Here is a 14,252-nt window from a genome sequence, read left to right as displayed (position 1 = left end):
GCTGCAGTTATACCCAGGTCAGGGCTATTCAGGGTGGTCACTCAAAAGAGGACTTGTGACTAAGCAAAAAAATGTCAAGGCACCTAATATAATTTATTTTATTCCATTACAATGTATTACAGTATCAGAAGTGTTAGCCCTTATCCCCATGGGAAACAACTTTATCAACTAGTGTACAGTGCTTATGAGCAGTTCCTTTTTACTTAGTCTTACTCATTTCCAAAGTTACTTAGGTCAGAACAATTTCTCCCATCCGTTTAACACTGAGGATGTTTCATACATTAGTAATACAGTTAGATTATTTTGTCACAATGTGCATTCCTTCTTGGGAATCCCGCAACCTCCTAAATGAACTTTTTAACTTACATACATGGGGGCTCACTCTGTGTACTTTAATGTTATGTATGCATCATATAACTTATCCATCTTCACAGCATCATACAGAATAATTTCAATGACCCCCCCAAGTCCCCAATACTTTACTTAACCCTTTCCCCAAAGCGCCCAGTACGTTCACTGATATTTTTTACTCTCTTCTAGAGGCAACTTTACATGTATTTGCCAAAAGACATTAACAAGAATGTTCACAAAAGCAAAGAACTAAAACCAACCCCAATGTCCATTGATGGAAGAATGGATAAATAAATTGAGGTATCCTTAAAGAATGAAATCTTATACAGCTGTGAATATGATTAAATCCAGTTATGTGCAACATGAATGAATTTTAGAAAATATTAAGAGAAAAAGTAACTCCCAGAGGCCCTATGACACCATATTTACAAAGCACACCAAATACAAGAAAAAGTAAACAATATATTACTAAATAAAATCATTTTGTAAAAGGCAAGGAAATGATAAACACAAAATTGAGGGCCTTGGTTACTCCTGCAGAGGCATGGCAATGGCATGAAGAGGAGAAAACAGATAACAGCAAGTCAGAGCTTATGTTCACAAGAGTTCATCATATTACTACAGTTTTAAACATATATTTGTTGCAAATCAAAACTACAATGAGATACCATCTTATACTCATTAGACTGGTGACTATTAAAAAAATGGAGGACTACGAGTGTTGGAAAGGATGTGGAGGAATGGGAACCCTCATCCACTGCAGGTGGGAATGCAGAAGGATCCTGCCATTGTGAAGGACGGTTTGGCAGTTCCTCAAAAAACTAGCTATAAATTTGCCATTGGACCCAGTAACTCCACTGCTGGGTGTATACCCAGAAAAACTGAAAACAAGGACATGAACTGATATATGCACACCAACGTTCATAGTGGCATTATTCACTATTGCCAAAAGTTGGAATCAACCCAAAAGCCCATCAACAGATGAATGGATAAACAAAATGTGGTATATATGCACAATGGAATACTACTCAGCAGTAGGAAGGAATACAATACTAACACATGGGATAACATGGATGAATCTTGAGGACCTTATGTTGAATGAAGCAAACCAGGGATTGAAGGACAAATACTACATGACCTCTCTGATATGGATTAAGCAAATCAAGCTGTCTCAGAGAACTAGAGGCTGGAAGATAGGCTTACAGTAAATAGGGTGGGAGAAGAAAGTTGTGAGCCAACGTCTACACAGGCGAAATCTATGATAAAATTGTGGTAAGTAGTTTGTGCAGTGAAGGGATAAGATGGGGGCATAAGATCCTATAGGGTGGGGCTTTGCAGCCTTGAGGTGTTCTAGGGTTGGGAGGATGGGTCAGGTGGTCAATGGAATTGGGGGGGAGAGTTGGGGGCAAGCAAGTGAACATGGGACATTGTCGGGTATGTGTTTCAAACTATAATGTTGAGAAAACTCTTCAGAAAATATAATAAGGGCTACTGGTTTTGGGTGTTTGGTGGGGGGGGGGGCGCATCTGGCACAGGGTGCACCAGGGACAGGCTTCTAGGGAGGATGTGAATGCTCATCTTGTCAAAGCATGTTGTATCAGTAATTGGAGACTCATACAATGAGCAGGAAGGTGTACCTCCATCCTGGGGAGGCCTGATGTTCTCAAACAGAGGGGAGGATGTATCTCCAGAGTATGGGTGGTTCCCAATGAGGGAGGACAGACTAGTGTGTAAAGCCCTCAGCATTGTTGCAAGTATCTATGAATCTTGTTCTTCAAGCAGTGAAGCTTGGTTGTCACTGTGGACCCCAAGGGAAGGGGGAGAGGGGAATAGAATATATGGAAGACATGAGACTTCAATCTCTGGACTGGTCATGTGCCAGCTGGGCCCTGAGCCTCAGCAGAGTTGCAACTCTTACTCTCTGATTTGTTGAACTTGCACAGGTTGGCTAACAGGGAGGTGAAGATGGTCAACCACCACGCCTGGGAACTGAGAGTGCCCACAACTGCCAGCAGGAGAATCATATCCATCAATCATGTGGGATCTAAGTGCCCTCTTGATATAGAAGTGGAGTGGACATCACCAACTAAGGGTCCACAGGATGGAGGAATAAAATATGAATTAGAGTAAACTTACTCGTATTCTACTATAGAACTATTGTGACTAGTAATGGAAGAAACTGAGGCATTGATCTGGAGAAAGTAGCCATGGTAATTGCTGAGGGCAGGGAGAGGGAAGAAGAGATGTGATGTAGAGGCATTTTTGGGACTTGGAATTGTCCTAAATGATATTGCAGGGTGGGATGCTGGACATTGTATATCCTGCCATAACCCACAGAAGGTACTGGGGGAGAGTGTGAACTACAGAGTAAACTATTATCCATGTGGTGCAGGAGTGCTCCAAAATGTATTCACCAAATGCAATGAATGTGCCACAACGATGAAAGAGGTTGATGTGGGAGGAATGGGGGGTGGAGTGTGGAGGATGTGGGAACTTCTTTTATTTTTTAATGCAACATTTTTGTGATCTATGTACCTTATAAAAAAGACAATTTAATTTAAAAAAATAAAAAAAAAGAATAGATGGAAGAGGGGGTAACTGGGGGCAATGGAAGTGTTCCACAAGATCGTGCAATGATGGATACGTCATGTTAAATTTCACCAAAAATTCATAAAAGTGTAGTCTAAAATGTAAACCATAATGTAAATCATAATGGAAACATGGTTAGTAGCAATGTTTCAATATATGTACATCAGTTGTAGTAAATGTAACATCCATATGTAAAAAGATCCTTGCTGGGGAAGGGGGAAAAGAGTTTGATGTTGGGTATATGGGAGTCCCTTATATTCTATATGTGTCTTCACTGTGACCTAAAACTTTTTTGAGTACATAATTAAAATTTTTTTAAAAAGGATATAGACACTGAGGAAGAAATGGAAGAGAGTACCTTGCCACTGCACACACAGGGCAACACCTATTACAGTGATGAAAGGCAAAATGTCAAAAAAAAAAGTTTTATGATATTTTTCATTTTTTAAAATCCTAATTTATTTTTTATTTTATTTTAGTTTTTGTAAATTATTTTGTATTCTATTTCTAATCTTTAAACCTATCATTACTGCTTCATTTTCCTACTAATTGAATTTGGTAACATATTAGGCCTTATTTTTGAAGAGGTTTTGGACCACAGAGGGGTTCAACAATGGCAGGGGAGGAGTACTGGTATAGGGTGTCATTGATGGTGGATGCATGGGTGGGAAGGAGTTCTCCAGGGCATGCATATAGGGTATATACATATGTTTGGATATTCATTGGGTATTGTCCTAGTGGGTAGAGTAACACACAACAACTGAGGGAGTGCTGAGTTCCCATCCTGGGGAGCTCAGTCACATTCCCCAATAGAACAGCAACAATCCCCCAAGTGCAAGTACAAAGACCAGTGAAGAAGGATGGTCCAGTGATGGGCCCTAGATACTGAAGACTATGCTTATGAGCCTCTGTGCTTCAAATTTCAACTAGGCCTAAAGCTGCAGGGTGCCTTAGAGTCACCTCCTGAGATAATCCATGTTGCTCAAATGTGGCCACTCTCTAAGCTAAACCTAACATATAAATGCATTACCTTTCCTATAGTGTGGGATATGACTCCCAGGGATGAGCCTCCCTGGCATCAAGGGATTACTACCAATCACCAGCTGGTGATGCAATTGGAAAAAGACCTTGAATAAAAGGGGGAAATGGGGAAATGGATGTGGTTCAACCAATTGGGCTCCCGTCTACCATATAGGAGGTCCACAGTTCGATGTCCAGGGCCTCCTGGTGAGGGCAAGCTGGCCCACGTGGTGAGCTGGCTCACGCGGAGTGCTGGCCCATTGGGGAATGCAGCCCTGCTCAGGAATACCAGCCAATGATGAGAGCTGGTGCAGCAAGGTGATGCAACAAGAAACTACAGAAGTGGCAATGCTTCATAGACTGCAGGAGGCAGAACTTGATCATCTTGAACAAGTCTGGGTTGCTGATTTTGATGGTATGAGCCACGTTCCAGGACATGTGAATCATGGGCACGATGGACTTGACATTCTTCACCTCGTTCCACTCCTATCGTTCCAGGGCCAGCTGGTATTGATAGGCGGTGAGGGGCCCCACGCTCCAGAAGAGAGAAAATAAGAAGATGTAGCAGAACAGGGAGTGGACGTGGCGCAAGAGAGTAATCACCTCTGTCCCACTCCAGAAGGTCCCAGGACGGGTTCCCCAAGCTGCCTAAGGAGAATACAAGCAGACAGAAAAACACACAGTGAATGGACACAGAGAGCAGACAGTGGGAAATGGTGGGAAAATGAATAAAAGTAAATATTTTTTTAAAAGGGGGGGAATGGTAAAGACTGTGGGGCGCCACCCGCTGTGGGGTCTGTTTACAGCCTCCAACGACACGGCGGAGCTCATAACTACTACTGCCCTGCCCCGCCACTTCCTCCTTCTTCTTCCTCCTTGTGTCTTTGTTCTCCCCTTCCCGCCACAACTCTGGTGACCACAGCGATACGCATGCGCAAGACGCGTAACTCTGCAGACCCGGCACGAACTTTCAGCCAATCCCCTCCTTGGACGTCTGCCACCCGCAAAACCAGCCTATCACCCATGGACACGTTCCCTTCCCTCAGTATAAATTCCCAGGTTCTACCCCCAATAAATGAGGCTTGATCAGAATCCTGTCTTGCCTCCACTCCTCTCGTCTCCTGCCTCCATCTCCCCCTTCCCCCCGCTTCTTCCCACGGGCCCCTGGAATCTGCCCCCGCCGGTTTCAGACAAAAGACAAATGAGTTTATATGGCTAAGAGACTTCAAAATGAGTCAGGAGGTCATCAGAGGGGTCGCACTTACTCACATCTCAGCAGGATCCCAGAGACAGCCGAAGAAGATACAACCCCAGGTAGTGGTGCTGCTGAGGGCTATGGAGACTCCCAGGCCCTACACTCATGGCAGATGGCTCTGGAGTTCAGTGCCTTGCCAGTGGGCCCTACTTTGGAATTTGTGCTCCTGAGTATGATAGACTTGGACTCAGATGTGACCTCTCTACACATGCCTCTTCTTTCACTTTTACTGAACCTGTGGTTGGTGCTGGTATTGGTGTATGCTCAGGAGACTTGAATCTCTAGACATCCATGTGCCAGCTGGGCCCTGAGCCTCAGCAGAGTTGTAACACCTACTCTCCGGTTCACTGGACTTACCCGGGTCAGCTAACAGGGAGGTGAGGATGGTCAACCACCACAGCAGGGAACTGAGAGAGTCTACAACTACAAGCAGGAGAATCCCATCCATCAGCCATGTGGGATCTAAGCCCCTTCTCTATTTAGAGGCGGAGTGGACATCACCATGCCAGGGTCCTCAGGATGGAGGAATAAAATATGGATTAGAGTGGACTTACTGGTATTCTACTATAGAATTCTTGTGATTCTAGCAATGGGAGAAATTGTAGCATTGATGTGGAGACAGTGGCCATGGGAGTTGCTGAGGGCAGGGAGAGAGAAGAGGAGGTGTGATATGAGGGCATTTTTGGGAATTGGGGTTTCTGGACCTGCATCTGTCCCTGAATATTGCAGATGCAGGACATTAAATATCCTGCCATAACCCACTGAATGGACGGGGGAGAGTGTAAACTACAATGTAAACTATCAGCCATGCGGTGCAGCAGTGCTCCAAAATGGGGGTGTGGGGTGTGGAGGATGTGGGAACCGCTTATATTTTTTAAAGTAACATTTTTTGTGATCTATGTATCTTTAAAAAAAAAAAAGGTAATAATAAAAAATATTTTTTTAAAACATATATTTGCATACATATATATGCATCTATATCTTACATGAGTCAAATGTTATATGAGAATATTTTAAGTGGGCATAAAGGTGCCTAATTTATAGTATTCTTTTGAAGATTAAATGAGATAGTATATGCACTTAGTTTCAACAAATGATAACAATGGTGTCCGTGAGTATTGCTACCTTCTCAGAAATCACCGGTGGCCATCTCGGCTCCATTTTTGGTCACCTCCCTGAGCTTCATGTGAGACCCAGGCTAGCCCTTCTTGTAGGTGCCCTCCAGTGAGGCACTAGTTGAGAGTCTTTTCCACAGATGCCTCAAATTCCACCACTTACCCTCACAGACTTGGAGAGCCAAAGGAGAGCCCAAAGGTTATCAGCTCAATCCCCTGGCTTAACGTGTGAGGGAACTGGGGCCCAGAGAATGGAATGACTTTCCTAAGATTACCCTCCTCTTGTGCAGACTTGCTGGGCTCGGATCTCTCTTTCCCAGCTCTAAGCTCAGGGCTCTTACCTTGGGTGAGAAGCAGACTCTCAGCGGTGTGGCTTGCCAGACCTAATATGGCAGGGGCAGCAGAGCTGAAAGGAGGTGGAGAGAGACCAGCGGAGGGAGGAAGGGAGCAAGGTGCACTGACGGCATCCTTCTGAGACTTTAGGAGACTTGAGGAGTTCAGGTGGACTGGTCCATCCAGCGTGGTAACAACCACAAAAGGCCCCCAGAAAGGAGGGACCTGCGCACAGCCTGGGCTTGGTGTAGTACTGCCTATTGGCCACAAGATGTCGCCAGAAGCCAGTATTTGGAAATTTGTCTGCAAGGGGGTCCTGCCTGGTTCTGCCCTCCTGGCAAAGAGGAAATTTTACTGAAGTTCTGAGCTGCGTTCATGAATGTGACTAACAAGAGAGGGGACCTAATGAGATAATCCTCAAAATATTTTCAGAAGGGAAGAGACTGCCTGTGCTAGCCTACAGAGATACAATGTGAACCGGAGTGAGAGTCAAAGGTATAACTTAAAAATGTCTAGTGGCCACGTTAAAAAGAAGAAATAGGGACGTGGATGTGGGTCAAGTGGTAGAGTTTCCACCCACCATATGGGAGGACCTGGGTTTGATCCCTGGAGCCTCCTGGTGAAAAAGAAGAGAAAGCGTGCGTGCATGACAAGCCAGGGCCCGCGTGGTGAGCCAGTGCCCTGCGCAAGTGAGTCACACAGCAAGATGATGACACATCAAAAGAGAGACAAGGGGAGAGTCCAGGTGAAGCGCAGCAGAAACCAGGAAGTGAGGTGGTGCACTTGACAGGGAAGCTCTCTCCACATCAGCGGTCCCCAGGATTGGACCTCGGTGAATCCTAGAGGAGAGAAAATGAGAAGAGAAGACAACACAGACAGCAGAAACAGCGGGGGGGTGGGGGGGTGTATAAATAAATAAATAAATCTTTTTCAAAAAAAGAAGAAATAAAAAGAAAGGTGAAATTAATTTTAACAAATATATATAACCCGACACGTACAACATATTATATCAACATGCAATCAACGTAAAATATTAAGGAGCTATTTTATTTTACTTTATTTTTCATTAAATCTTCGGCATCTGGCCTATCTTCCTCACAGCACATCTCAGTTAGGTCCAGCCACATTTCAAGAGACACACGAAGGCCCCTTACCTGCCCTCCCCCCCGCCCCCAGCGCCAGAAACTGCTTCCCCGACTGGGCACTGGGGTGCCGGCAGACAGCTGTGCCGCTGCCGAGCCGTGCTGGACCGTCTGGCTGTGCTCCCCGGGTCTGCCCCGGCCCCGCCCTGGGCCCAGCTCGGCCTGTCCCCAGGGCCAGAGCGTCTCATCTAGGCCTGCCTGGGCAGTGCCCCCGGACAGAAAGGCGCCGTCTCCCCTCGTCCCTGCAAGCGGGGGGGTGGACTTGGGCCTGGCCGCATCTCCAGGCCTCTGACCCATCCTGCTCCACGGGGAGGAGGGAGGCGCTCAGGGCCGCGGGTTGGGGGGGAGACAGGGTGACACGCCACCATCCGGAGGCAACGCTGGGCCTTCGGGTCCCAGGCGCCCACTCCAGCTGCAGGGGTCCACCGTGCGGGGCCCGCCGTGGGGAACCCTCCGCGCGATTGCCGGCGACGTGGGGGCCCTGTGCCACGCGGGAATACAAGCCCCGTTTCCCCAATAGCCTGCTCCGAGGAGAGTGCGCCTTGAAAAGAAATGATTAAGTAAAATTACCAAACAAGACGTTTGGGTCCCCACAGCCCACGGCAAACCCAGAGGCCAGTGCAGGACTACAAATAAAGATTGCGACTGGAGAGGAGAAGCGGGAAGTAAGGCTAGGGTCCCCGGCATGCCGCGCGGACATCTACAGCATGGACAGGTCCCACATCTCCAAAGCATCCTTTCCTCCCCTGGAATTTAGAACCCGGTCCCTCTCTATCTCCTCGACTGCACCCCACATTCCCCTACCACCGGCAAAGGGAACCCAGGTGTCAAAAATTAAATAAAATAAAAAAAACAATTTTCTATGAAATCCCTGGAGGAGGATGTTTTCTGATTAACAAGACCTTCAGGAGAAACAAAAAGGTAGATTCTCCATCTGTTGTTTGCTGAAAACTTGCTTGCGAGATCGAGTGGGTTTCACTGGGTGATGTATCTGACTTGGAAGCGAATTCTTCATGATGCCCCAAGAGTAAAGTAAAACCACCCCCACACATACACACAAACTGGCTAAAAAGTTACAAAAGTGATGTATGTGTATTAATATCCCACTTTCTCCCAAAGTCTCCCATTCATGTGAAGAAGTTCCTAGGTTACAGCCTCTACCCAGAGAAGAAGGCCGGGATGGGGAGGGGGCAGGATTGTCCATTGTCCATTGTCCACTGTCCTGGATACATAACTGCACAATGTGGTGTGGGAATTGTCCGCGCATCTGCCAGGCTGTCTGTGGGGCTGAGGGTTCCTCACAGGGAGAACCATATTTTGAGCCGCAGGAAGGCCCAGCTTGGGAACTCTGGGGGCTTTTGCCTGTGGGTTTTTCTTCTTATCAAGAGGAGCAGCAGACCGATGGCATGGCAGACAGGGCGTCGACCTGGAAATCAGTTTCTCCCCGTCACTAACTCAGGTGTGAGCTTGCACATGGCACACACTTCTCTGTGCCTTGGTTTTCCCAACTGGAAACTAGAGGAGTCTGGATGCAATGATATCCATGCTTCTCCTTATAAAGAAGAAAGAAAGAGCAAAGCATATATTTGGACAGATAAGAGTGAAATCGCAAACTCCTATCTATAAGTTCCCTGCAAATGTGCGTCTGTGTTGCATGTCTGTGTGTGTATGCACCGTCAATTTCTGAATTTATAAATCTCTAGTCAAATTTTACCATGAAATCTCAGATGGCCTACACCCCAAAAACCGAATACTATCACTGTTGGCAGCATTATATCTGACTGCCATTATAAAAAAGAAAACGGAGGAATACCTGGGAAGACACCTGTGCCCGTACAACTTGTCGAAAGTTTTACTTTTTAAAAGTAAGCTGCTTTTTTGGGATAGTGATGCCTACTTCAAACAAAACAAAGCCTTTTGTTTTTAAACTTAAAGTAGACAAGAACTTGCTTCTTTTGAATGAGGAAAAAAATAGCCTGCTCAAGTCTTTTCAAACCGGGAGGGGCATATCCTCACACAGCAGTAAAAGCAGAACCTGGAAGCAGATTGGGAAAGACAAAAAAGGAGGCCGCTGGAGTTTGTTATTATTCTCCAAGTCACTGAAAGATGAAACGAGAGCACATTCAAGGGAGACGGAGGTCATAAAAGCAAGGTGACTCTATAAATCCCCTAAAGGGCCCCGAGATTTCTATGGTGGAAATTTGCAAGAGTCTCAATTGTGACTCACTGTGATTTGCTGCCCTCAAAGCCTCCGCTAGTTTTGGCAGAAATCAGTGCCCGAAATCTCATTTCCAGCCGGAGCAGGGATGCTTCTTGTGGGAAGGGGCTAGGGGGACCGGTGGTGGCAAAATAGCCTTATAAGGACACCAGCCATCCTGGGCAGGTCTGGAGGGCTCACTGCACTAGCAGAAATGTTAAAGGAAAGTGCCCAGTTCCCGTGCTCCACCCAGCCAGGAGTTCAGGGAAAAAGAGGAGAGGGGGAGATGCCTTTTTCTCTAACACAGATCTGGTGTCTTGGTCCCGTCTCTTCAGCCGTGGAGGGGAACCCACACAAACGCAAAGCAGTGGTTTCTTAGCTAAGCTGGGCGCTGAGCTCATGAAGGTCAGACGATGGCATGGACGTGGTGGAGGCCACTGGACACGCCGTGGAGTCTGTCACAACCACTGAGGACTCAGCCTTAAAACCCAGGGTGCATCCAACCCGAGGACCAGCCACACCGTTGGAAGCACCCCGTGCCGGGAGGTGGACTCGGTAGAAATGGACCACCACATCCCACTGGGCTCCTGGTGCTTGACTCCTTTCTCTGGAATCAGCTGTCTCTGTTCACTCTGCTTAAACACCTCTAGTGACGGGGCACTCACTGTTTACAGTCTGTTTCTTCACCTCTACTCAGGACCCATATTCCAGAGTTGCTGACCATAAAGCTGCGTAGGAAAGGACCCCCCCTGTCTGCTCTGGTCTCAGGCTCTTTTGAGCATCAGCCCAGCCTCCTGACCTAACCAGGGCATCTCAGTGGGCTGGGGGAGAGTGGGAAGAAAGCCTGGGGGAAGGCGCAGGGCGGGGGGCACCTATGCCCTGGGATTAAGCAAGTCCTGGACCTGGACTTCCCCTGCTCATTAGCCCTTTGGCTGGGCAGCAACTTGGAAGTGACCTTCACAGGCAGTTCCAAAGAGTGCAGATAACCAGGCGGACATATCCTCACGCCCAGCCAAATGTGCAGAGGAAAGGGTGCTGGGATCCCTACGAACAGACCAGAGCTGAACAAGGTGACAGCCGGGTGGGCTGTGCAAGCCCAGCTCCATCAAGTTGGGGCAGCGCAGCAGGACCCAAGGCTGCCGCTCCCTTGGCACTTGCTCTTTGCCTCTTCCCTTACAGCAGGGATTCTTAACCTCGTTTGTTCCTTTGCCAGCCGGGTGAAAACCACAGACCCCTTAAAAGTCCACACTCTGCTGGGTATTATTTAATAAATAGGTCACACCTGCACCAACACGTCCCCACGAGAACGGTTTGTTTTTAATTGCAATTCAAGCTCACGGATCCCTTGTTAAGAACCCCTTCTGCCTTGTTAAGAACCCCTTAGGATCCCATTTCACCCTCACCCCATTTCCATGGTGCAGATACCATTACTCCAACTTTACAGGTGATGCCCTCGCATCAGTGAGGGCGCAGGATTCCCAACCAGGGTCACACCTGGCCCGTGCACCAGGCGACAGGGGCGTGACTTGGAGAGCCCTCCTTCCACATGGCCACCCGAGCTGGGGCTCCACAGCAAACAGGGTGGACGTCCCCGGGATCCTCCTAGATACGCAGTACCTTTGGGCTCAGCGCTGGGTGTCTGGGGATGTGCTTCCTGGCCCCTAATTACCACCATCAAAATTATTATTAGCATTAGGCATTTACATGACACTTAGTATTTTCAAAGCACTGTGCTGCCATTTAATTATTTTTTTCTTGCAACATCCCTGTCGAGTCCACACTTGATGGCTGGAGAGGATGACAGGGGCAAGAGATAAATGCTAAAGGTCGAAGGGAAAGAGGGGATGGCGGCCCCCGAATTTCTAGGCTCTTATACTTTCCAGTGACTTAGCCAAGATAAACCATCTCCCCTAGTGCCCCCCAAATTCTGCACCCCCTCCCCCAGAACCTCATTTACAGTGTACCTGTGACTTCCAGGAGCAGGTAGGGGGAGGATGTCTTCCTTGATGTATTTTGGCTCAAGGGCCAAAATACCTTTAAAAGAGAGAGAGAGAGAAGGGAAAAGCCTGCGTCAAGTTCACACTCATTCAGAAGTGCTGACACCCTCAGTCTCTTTCCAAACCTCTCCATTAAAAGTGCCTATAAAATCCCAGGGCTGTGATTCTCAAACCTAAGACAGCTTCTGATAGGAAGGTTTTAGCATCCTACAAATCCTAATTAGGTCTGTTAAAATAGAGGAGTGGTGCATGAAGCGGAGACTGTGGCTGGGGGAAGGGGGGGGGTGTTAGGAGTTGGGCTGTGAAGGGGGTTTCTCTCTGCACCCCATAGCCTTGAGGAACCAAGGGTCTCACCTCGGGAGGTAGTAAGACGTTATTCCTGCAAGGCCTCTTCCTCTGCTCGCCTGGTTAAAAGAGACGCCACAGAGAAGGGGGAAGAAGACGCAAATGGCTGGGAAGATGGAGAGAAGTGGGGAACCACCGTTGGCTGTGGGAGGCGACAGGCCCACCAGGGCAGCCCCCCTCTCTGCTTACCCGCACCCCCTGCAAAGCAAGCCGAGGTCTCCTTTCTGCCCGCGAAGCCCTTTCACCAGGCCCGGGCGGGGCGGAACCCCCGGCTGCAGGTTCTGGGGGCAGCGGGGTGTCGCGACGGTCTTCGAGTGATCAGGGCCAGAGGGGCAATGGGCGCGACGACGCCTCCCGGCGGGGGAGGAGAGCGGCTCTGGGTCTCCTTCCCCAGCACCCTTCGCGTCCCTGCACCCCATCCGCTTGCGGGAGCAGCGGCCCAGCTCGCGCGCTTTGCTGCAACGGTTGCGCCACGAGAGGTGGTGGCCGACACGCAGAGCGGCTGCGGGGACCCGGGAGTGGAGCGACCCGAGGGGGCGGCCGCCCCGGCCCCGTCGGGAAACGCCGGGTCCTTGGGTATTTGTCACGGCCCTCGCCCGCCCCGGCAGCTGCTCGGGGAAAGCCCGGGGCCCCAACGTCTCGGCGGGACTTGAATTCCCCGGCGCGCGCCAGCCGGGGTCCTCGCCTGCAACCGGGAAGCAAAATCTGCAAAAGTCCGGCCCTCGCGATTCCCCCGCAGCCGCCGAGCGCCAGGCTCAGAGGCCCCGAGGGCGCGGAGGTGCCCCGGCCTCCGCCCCTGCCCACCCCAGGATGCCGCCCCAGGCCGCCAAGTCCGACGCTCGGCCCCTTCCGGGTCACTGAGCTTGCGAGCGAGAAGAAAGAAAACGGGGAACAATAGCAGCCAGGGAAGGCGGCGGCCTCGGCGCTGCTCTGGCGCGGGGCTCGTCTGGCCCAGGGAACCCGAAGACCCTGTCCGGGACGGGACGCTGTCGCCTCGGGCGCTGCCGGGCAGGGAACGCCACCTGAGCTGAGCGCCTGGAGCGCCCGGGCCTCGCGTCGTGCAGGGGAAGCTATGACCCCCATCCTCCCGGGGACCTGGGGGCGACTTCGAATGTCCCCTGGGCGGACTGGTCCCCACCTGGCTGCCCCGGAGCCGGGGACAGGTTTGATTCTTCATTTCCCGCTTGCTAGGGGCATGCCGTTGGGCCAGTTTTCCTTCTCTCCGTGCCTCAGTTTCCTCCTTTGTAAGACCTCGATGGGTGACTGTGGCAGTGAAATGAGCTAACCTAAACGCAGGGCGCAGAGCCGTGCCTGGCCGGGTATGTCCAGGTTCTCCTGGGCACCCGGTTTTGGGGAGGAGGTGGGCCGCTCAATCCTCCCTTCGGCCGCCCCTCCCCACCAGCCAGCGGACCCGCGGCGTTCTCAGATGCCACCATCTGAGTGCAAAGGGGAAGATGTTTAGGATGAATTCTTCTGTTGACCCCCATCAGTCCCACCGCGGAAGCCGGTCCGAGCTGCGCGAGTGGCAGCCGGGGTTCGCCGCCCCCGCGCGCGCGGCTTCGCGGCAGGCTCTGGAAGGTTCCCGGCCGCTGTCAGCTCTCCGCAGCTCACTCGCCCCTGGCATTTTAATCTGGATTTCTCAAATCTGGGTTTCACGGCCCATCTGGAAGATTCCGGCGGGCGGCAGGATGGCTGGAGTGTCGGCCGTCCCTCGGTCCGACCCGGCGACGGCGGCCACGCGGCCACCGCGCTCCTGCCGCGGCTCCCGCTGCGGGCTCGCCCCAGGCCCCAACCCGCCCGCCGCTCTAGGCCGAGGCCTGGAGCTCGCGGCTTCCCAGGCCCGCTCCCGGGCCCGGACGGGGGGCCAGAGGGCGCGTGGCCGGTGTGGAGCCTGGGGTGCAAAGCCCG

This window comes from Dasypus novemcinctus, chromosome 7 (genome assembly GCF_030445035.2).
Source record: "Dasypus novemcinctus isolate mDasNov1 chromosome 7, mDasNov1.1.hap2, whole genome shotgun sequence".
NCBI classification, from domain to species: domain Eukaryota; kingdom Metazoa; phylum Chordata; class Mammalia; order Cingulata; family Dasypodidae; genus Dasypus; species Dasypus novemcinctus.
Note: the sequence above shows the minus strand (reverse complement) of the source record.